Genomic DNA, 7550 nt, shown 5'->3' with positions numbered 1-7550 from the left:
AAAGGAGAGCTTTTGCAGACAGTGATTTTTTTGCCATTTTCTCTCATGACTGTTTTCTCTCCCATTTGTTTTTCCCCATTCCAAAGATGAGGAAATTACATCTGTCTGGATAACACACAAAGTTATGTGTAGCTGCTTTTCAGCAAATTCCTAACACAGGTTTCTATCCCTGGAGACTGAGAATTGCAGGAGATGCTCCCAAGTTTTAGAATTGGCCACTGGGAGAAAGTGAATGGACTGGATATTTCATGAGCTGATGACGAAACTGCTGGAGTTCGTGCTGCAAAGAACACCTTGCCTATCAGGCTGTTTGAGCTTGGGCTCAACTTGCTGTGAAGGCCAAACACCTGGAGAGTTCCTTGCCAGGCTCTTTTCCTGTCAAGTCTGTTTTCTCAGGAAAGAAACAAGGACAACAGCTCTGTCAGGTTTCTGATCCCACGTCCATGAAATGCCACAGCTGCCTCTCAGGAGCAAATGAGCCAAAAGGGAACCCAGCTTGTTTTCTGGCATTGTGTTTTCCCATTCTTTTCCATTCCATTTCTCCAGTCCTCTAATGATCTGCTTTTTGTCTTTGTGCCTAGGAAATTGGACAGGCTTCTGTAGCCAGTTTTAAAAATGAGAGGCTAGGTTATATATTACTTCAATTAGGAGATTCATTACGTGTTTTAAAGTGGCAACTTGTGTCCACCAGCTGCATGTTAAAGCTACTCAGCATCTTTAAATGGTTGCTATACCCAGAACTAGATGACCATTACTTGTACTTTAAATAATAATGTCCCTCTAATGCACGCATTATTTTTGTAGAAAGCCTTAGCCTGTTTTAGATGAAAGATAATATGAACGTATCTTCATCAATACTGCAATAATAGACTAGGGAATAAGTGAAGATTTCAATTCAGAGCCCTAGTGATAGCCCAAATCTAGATCTAAACATTGCAGTTCCTCTCCTGGAATTTACACTGACTACTATATGATCATGCAAATAGCTGTAGGCTAAGCTCAGTCAGATGATATTCAGCATTTAATCTTCCTGCAGGAGCTCTAGGAAGCTTTGTCTGAGACATGGTAAGATTTCACTCGTACACTGAGGAGCAAAAGCAGAGCTTTATTAAGATCAGAGAAGCACAGTAGTCGTGAAGAAGAAAGGCCTGTTTGGGTTAGGGACCCAGTTTGACTCTGTCTTGGTTTTGCTGGGGTTGTTTTAGATGACACTGATTTCAGGTGAACACCCATTGTGACATTGCCCCCAAAGCAATTTGCAGCAAAGCCAATTGGCACCAAAACAATTTGTAGGTAAGGTTCCTTTACGTGCTGTTAAGTGCAGCTATCCTGGTAGGTACTGTGCAATAACTTGTGCACAAGGAATATTGTTGATAGATGTTAGCTAGAAAAAGCTACAGTACTTTTGCTGTCTGTTGTATGGAAACGCTGTTCTGCTAAGTGTCAGTCCCTGAGAGGAGCAGTGCTGTGTTTGCTCCGAGCATGCACAAGATGCAGCCTGGTGAAGTCTGAAACCCTAGCTTTGCGCTGGTCTGCTGCTAAAATCTGATGGTTGTTTTAATTCCCACCCTTCTCCCTGAAAGCTTTACTGCTGCCACGCGGCCCAGACAGTGTTTTGTGTGGGGAAAGGCCTTTTACGAATGCAAGGTGAGTCAGAACAAGCCACTGCTGGAAGACTGCAGATCTTGGTGAGGATGTGCCCATCTGGCTGCCTTCCCCCACTGCAGTGGGAGAAGGACTATTCAGACAGGCTTGCAAAGGGCTCCTGAAGGGTAGACAGAAGGTCCAAGCTAGCTGTGCCATATATCACCATGCAAAGGCAAACTAAAAAACACCAGGAAAAGCAGAAATAATTAAAAAAAAAAAAAAAAATCCTGGGAAAGCAGAACAGTGGAAAGGGCAAAAAATTAAGGTGCTAGGTTTACTGGTCACAAAACCCAGAAAAATGTATTAAAGACTATTCTAAAAAGATCCCTGATAAATAAAGTGTTGACCTGTTGAAGAAGGAAGCCAGAAAAATACAATTCACATGCATAGATCCAAAACACATTGCATCATAGCAGAGTGCTTTCTCTCCCCTCATGTTTTCATGGTTATTTATTACAGCAGTAGATACATGTGCAGTTGAATTCAGTATTTGACAGATTTCTGCAGTACAGCAGACAGCATTGTGAAAGGATTAAAAGAAAGATTTAAAACCCCATGGGTATTCATCTGACTTCATTTTAACTCTTTGAAGTCCAGGGAAGCTGTGTGCCATGCTTTCTTCTTTCTGATCTGAAAGAATTTAGTGTTGGAGAAAATAGTGAAATTGATCAAGTTAGTTTGACATAGAATAGTAAATCCATGTTGTATATCATCCTATTTTTCCAATGAAGTCTGAGCGTAAGTACACTTTCCTTTAAAGTTTGTGCTACAGCCTGGAATATTACTGAAATTACTGTTGGTTGCTAAACATGTTTTCGTCCTTTGCTTATATATAGGAAATATTTCCCTTGACAAATTTCCTAGAAGTCCATGCTCTCAGGGTGGTGATTTTATAAGGCAGGTGTATTACTTTCCTGGCACAAGAAGTATCTCATCTACTGCTGAAACATTTACTTCTATCTGAAGTCAACTGCTCCTTCTCTACTCATTCAGCTCTCCTGTGTCTCTGGATGTGGACAAAGCCAAAATGAGTTGAAGGAACTTCTCCCATAGAGTGCCTGAGTACCCACGAAGAGATGGAGTGTGAATGATTTCTGTTCAGGGCCTGACACAAGCATCTTCAGTCAGTAGTCTTTCCACTGACTGCAGGCTTTGTTTAGCACTTTTTAAATCATGGCATGGGAGAGAGGATCTACAGCTTATAATCAAATCTTACAATAATCTATTTTCCCTCACCTGTAGCTGGTTTAAAAATAAAAATTCTACAACATTTAGTGTAGGGGACTCAGGTCTATAGCAGCAGCTTTACCCTGGTTTAAATGACAACACTCTGAAGTCAGTATTTCTGTAATCATTTAATTTCAGGTATTGCATCTTAAAAGTAGTAACTGACTATTGAAAAAGTGTGGCTTAACTGTCTAACAGTTTTTTATATTACACTGCTATTGCTCCTCATTTAATGTGCTCCTAAAGTCAGTTACTATTTAACCAACAAAAGCGATGTTATGAAATCCAGATGAAATTTCATGAAGCATTTCAAAAAAGATTGTGATACATGTAGTGTTGCTGTCACTAATCTAGAAATTGGAGCATATACACTTCCAGTAGTAAGTTATGAAGAACTATGGCTTTGAAAATGAACAGAATTAAGTAGATACTTTAATAATAATAACAATTCTCTCTCCTTCTGACAAGCAAGTAGTAAACTGACTTACAGAAAATGTCTTTGGGGTGCCATTGACATATATCACCTGTGTGATACAGAAAAGTGTCTTTCTCTTTGAAACAAACCAAAATCGATGTGCCCAAGAAGTTAGGTGTATCTCGGATGATGTCAGTGGGGTAGGTGCCCATATGTGTGATCAGTCTGCATGGCAGGATCAGCTGATGGAGACCAGGATTTACAGTTCTCAGTGTAGGGCTTGGTGGTGGTAAGTGCAGGAGGCAGCACACAGTGGTATCCAGTACTGAGTGTACAAGAAGTGGTGGAAACTGTCCAAACTCCCTCTTAATGCTAAACCCCCCAAAAAAAAAAAAAAAAAAAGGAGCCCTTTACTCCTACAAAGCGTTCAGTACCATACAAGTTCTTGCAAGACATCTAGCTTCAGCAAAGTGCATGCTAATTCTCTGCAATTTCTTCAATGAAAGTGAGACAGTTTGAAGATCTCCATGAGATTTCAAAGCAAACATCTGATGTGGAAGCTTTTCTTTGCCTTTCTTCTCTTTTTAGCTAGGTTTTTCAGAACTCAGTTTGAAGATGAAGTCTGATGTGGCCCTTCCCTGATGACAGTGTAAATGCCTTTCATTCTTAAAGTACAAATAATTACTTATGTAACCACAGGTACTTATAAAAATACCCAGAGACTTTTTTTCATATTATTTTTAGCTGATTGCTTTACTTCACTTCTTATTCATTCATAGTTCAACACTTATGAGAAGTGGTCACATTAAAATATGCTAAAAGTAGTAAACCACTTTTTCAAGCATTCATAGGTATTTTGTTTTTCTTGTCCTCTTTTGTTAGCTTTAAACTCTTGACATTGTCAGTCTTAAACATCTACCCTCTCTCACTCTGTATTTGTCATTTGCAAAGCTTGAATTTTCCTTTTTTTCCAGTGTCTTCTAGTTGCAAGGCACATGGATTGGTTTGTCTAGGTGTTGTAGTCCCATGGGCTTACAAGTAATATCATGAATGTGCTGAGACTTAGCAGGAGTGTTAATGGTTCTGAAACATTGCTTGTGTTCATTATTGATAGCAATGGCACTGTGGGAGGAGTGAAAACAGTTTACATGGTATGAGGAGTGGAAGCAAAAGAAAGTAATTATTGTTTCAAGTCTGGAAGATGCTCTTGTGATGCTTCCAGTCACTTGAGCTGAAGTGGTAGCAAATATCTTGTAGCAACTCCCAAGCCAAAAGACTTTAGAATGTACCGTTCCCCTTCCTCTGTGAAGGAAGGAAAGATTTCCTAAACACGGTCAGAGATGCATTTCAGGAGCAAGACCCAAATCTTCTCTGGATCATCCAGTTTGTGTTTTCCCTCCATACCATGAAGGGGGAAAGGCTGATGTGCTGAGCTGGGAATAGCTCTTTCAGACTGAGATTTGTACCCAGTGCAAGTTTTACTTGCAGCCTAATGGGAAAAAAGTCAGCATAAACGATGGTTAACTAATGCAGCATTGTCCCAGATGGACCCATTAGGTTTCACTCTGTTGCGTGGAGTGCTAAATAAATTCTGGATGATGGGACATATTCTTAGGCAAGGAGGGAATTTCAGGGAAGGAAGAAACCTGTGTTAGCTGTCTGTTTGTTTAATAGAAGATTATTTTAAAAAATCACAGGCTAAATTATTGTAAGATGCGTCATAAAAATATACAAGTAACCAATTTAATTGTCAAAACCAAAAGTATGCCCAGTAGTTATGACTTGCTTTGATTCACTTCTCTATCACTGGATTTCCCAAAGGCAAACATAACAGTAAGAGCAGAGAACCAGGTGGCAGGTCAAGAAGCTTTTTTCCACATGGACTGTTTGAGTTCTGTCCCAGCACTGCTTTAGACACAATGGCAAACAAGGAATTCCAGGAGGGGCAATCTGTCAGTTGCAAATGCACATAATGGTTTTGTGCAGAGTATTTGCATGAAAGGGCAGGACCAAGTGCATCTTGGTAGGGATGGCAAGGCTGTGGGATGGCTTTCTATCCCCGTCTCATTGTGTACTAGAGAGGGCAAGAAACTGGGATTAAATCCAGATCAGGGAGCACACGAAAAACTTGGGGCTTTTGCACAGACTCTGTTCCATTAATAAATTAATAGATTTCAAAACCAGCCTTTTCATCTCTAATAGCAACAGACTCATGAGAAATTGTAGTTGTTGATTCCAATAGTATTATTTCCAGTGGTAGAGAAGGAGAGCAGTCTGGAGCCCTGAGTCACAACTTTTTAAAAAAACATTCGACCAAAAGCATTAGGAAAGCAGTGTGTCAAAGTCTTTTTCGGTCATTTATGCTGTGGCTTACGGAAAACAAGCCTTTGTGTACCTAAAAGTCACCAGTATTTCCATGTCCCACGCAATTGTGCTGAGGTGGAGGGGGCTGTCGTTTGATTTGTCTTCACAGTCAGAGTTAGTTCCTGGAACTCATTTGGCTGAATATTAAAATCCATATGCCTGATGTAAGCACAGATATGTAACAAATAGGTTTGCATTACTAGTAATCTCTTGGTAAATCCTGGATGTCTTTCCAAAGGATAATTTTCTTGCTTAAGAAAAAAACATTGTGCTGTAGTGTGGGAGGTCTCTAGGTAGAAAATATATAGCTTCTGATGCCTGGGAGGCTGACTGAGGTAGGGTTGGCTCTGCAGGACACTGCAGCTGCTGGTGTGAGGTGCTGTGCAAGGTGCTGCATGCAGGGCTGGGGGCACAACACCTGGGAGCTTCTCTGAGAGGAGAAACAGAAGCAGGCAGGAGGTGGAAGGAGTCACCTGAGCTCAGCCGCTGGTCTGAATCCTCTTCAGCTGGGTCATACATGGGGCACAGCAGGTGAAGTCATGGTTAGGGGAGCTTGCTTTAGGAACAGTAGGCATGATCGTGCAGTTCTTTAGGTTCTGCTGCTTGTCTTCAAGCTCAGCCTTTTGTGCCATAATACAAAACCCTCTTCTGAGACTGTAGCCCATCAAGAGGAGACGAGACAAACCAGGGGAACAAGCAGACACTGCATTTTCTAAATGAGGTTCCCTGTGTTCACTCTGTCTCTGGGCAGGGTATGTTAATCTCACATTCATCAGGTGGCACATTAGATAAAAGAGGCCCTGGTGGAGCACAGCCTGGCAGGAGCATGCTGTTCCCAAGTGGGCAGAGCTGCAGTTTGGGGATTTTTTTTTTAAAAAAAAAAAAAAAAAGAAAAAAAAGAGAAAAAAAAAAAAAAGGCAATTCTGCTTTCAATTTCACATGCAAACTGTTCCTGCCAGGAAAGAAATGAAATGGCCTGTTGAGAGGAGAGAAAATGAAGGGTTATTTTAAATCACATTTTTAAATGTGATTGTTCTGATAATTTTTCTTAACCCTTGAGTCATAAGCAGCTAAAATAACAGCTATGGTTATGCTGGAGTTTCCCCAGTGCCTGAAAATAGGCTGAGACTCATTTTTCATACTTGTAAACTCATCATGCTTCAAGTTTCTTTTTGCACGAAGTGAGGATCTTGCATTACAGGAAAAGTAACCCCTAACTCAAAATAGCCCTGTGTAGCACCAGACTTTTCCCTCGGTGGCCTGCATTTGTCTCAGCAGGGCGGGAGGCTGTGTGAGGCTGCTACGTGCAAGTGCTGCTTTGCGTTTGGCACCCACACCTGGCTGCAGTGGGGCACAGAGGGAAATGGTTTGGGCCCCTTCTGTTCCCAGGAGATGCACAAAGTTCTGCTGGGGAGGCAGGGAGCCCTGACTGTGCCATGCTTAGAAACACTCAAGGGACAGGGTCTGCATATAATTTACTCTTACATATGGCAAGGAGTTCTTGCATTCCTTGATTCTGTGCATCATGCTCCAGCTGTAGCAGCCTGGACCACAGCTTTGATTTGTTCTTTGCTTTTCCTGGGCAGTGAAAGAACTTACCCCCTGATTTAGCTACCTTATTTATATGCCTAAAACAATATGAAAGCCTCTACTCCTGCCTCGGTGCAAAGAGGAGGTGGAGGAGGAACCACTAGCTAACATAGTGCTCGTGCTTGGAGACTGCCTATCCAGGAGCCAAGTGGCAGGTTTGCTGTGCTCCTGGGTTCAGCTGTCACCTATGCTCTGCAGCATCCCTTTGGGGTAAATCATGGCAACATCTGGCAAAAAAAAAAAAAAAGCCTCCACAATGACCTACACACCTTCACTAAACATGTAAGACTGAAGAGACCAACAACTG

Source organism: Oxyura jamaicensis, chromosome 13, assembly GCF_011077185.1.
Source record: "Oxyura jamaicensis isolate SHBP4307 breed ruddy duck chromosome 13, BPBGC_Ojam_1.0, whole genome shotgun sequence".
Lineage (NCBI taxonomy): Eukaryota > Metazoa > Chordata > Aves > Anseriformes > Anatidae > Oxyura > Oxyura jamaicensis.
The sequence above is the reverse complement of the archived record's forward strand: the minus strand, read 5'-3'. Positions refer to the sequence as shown.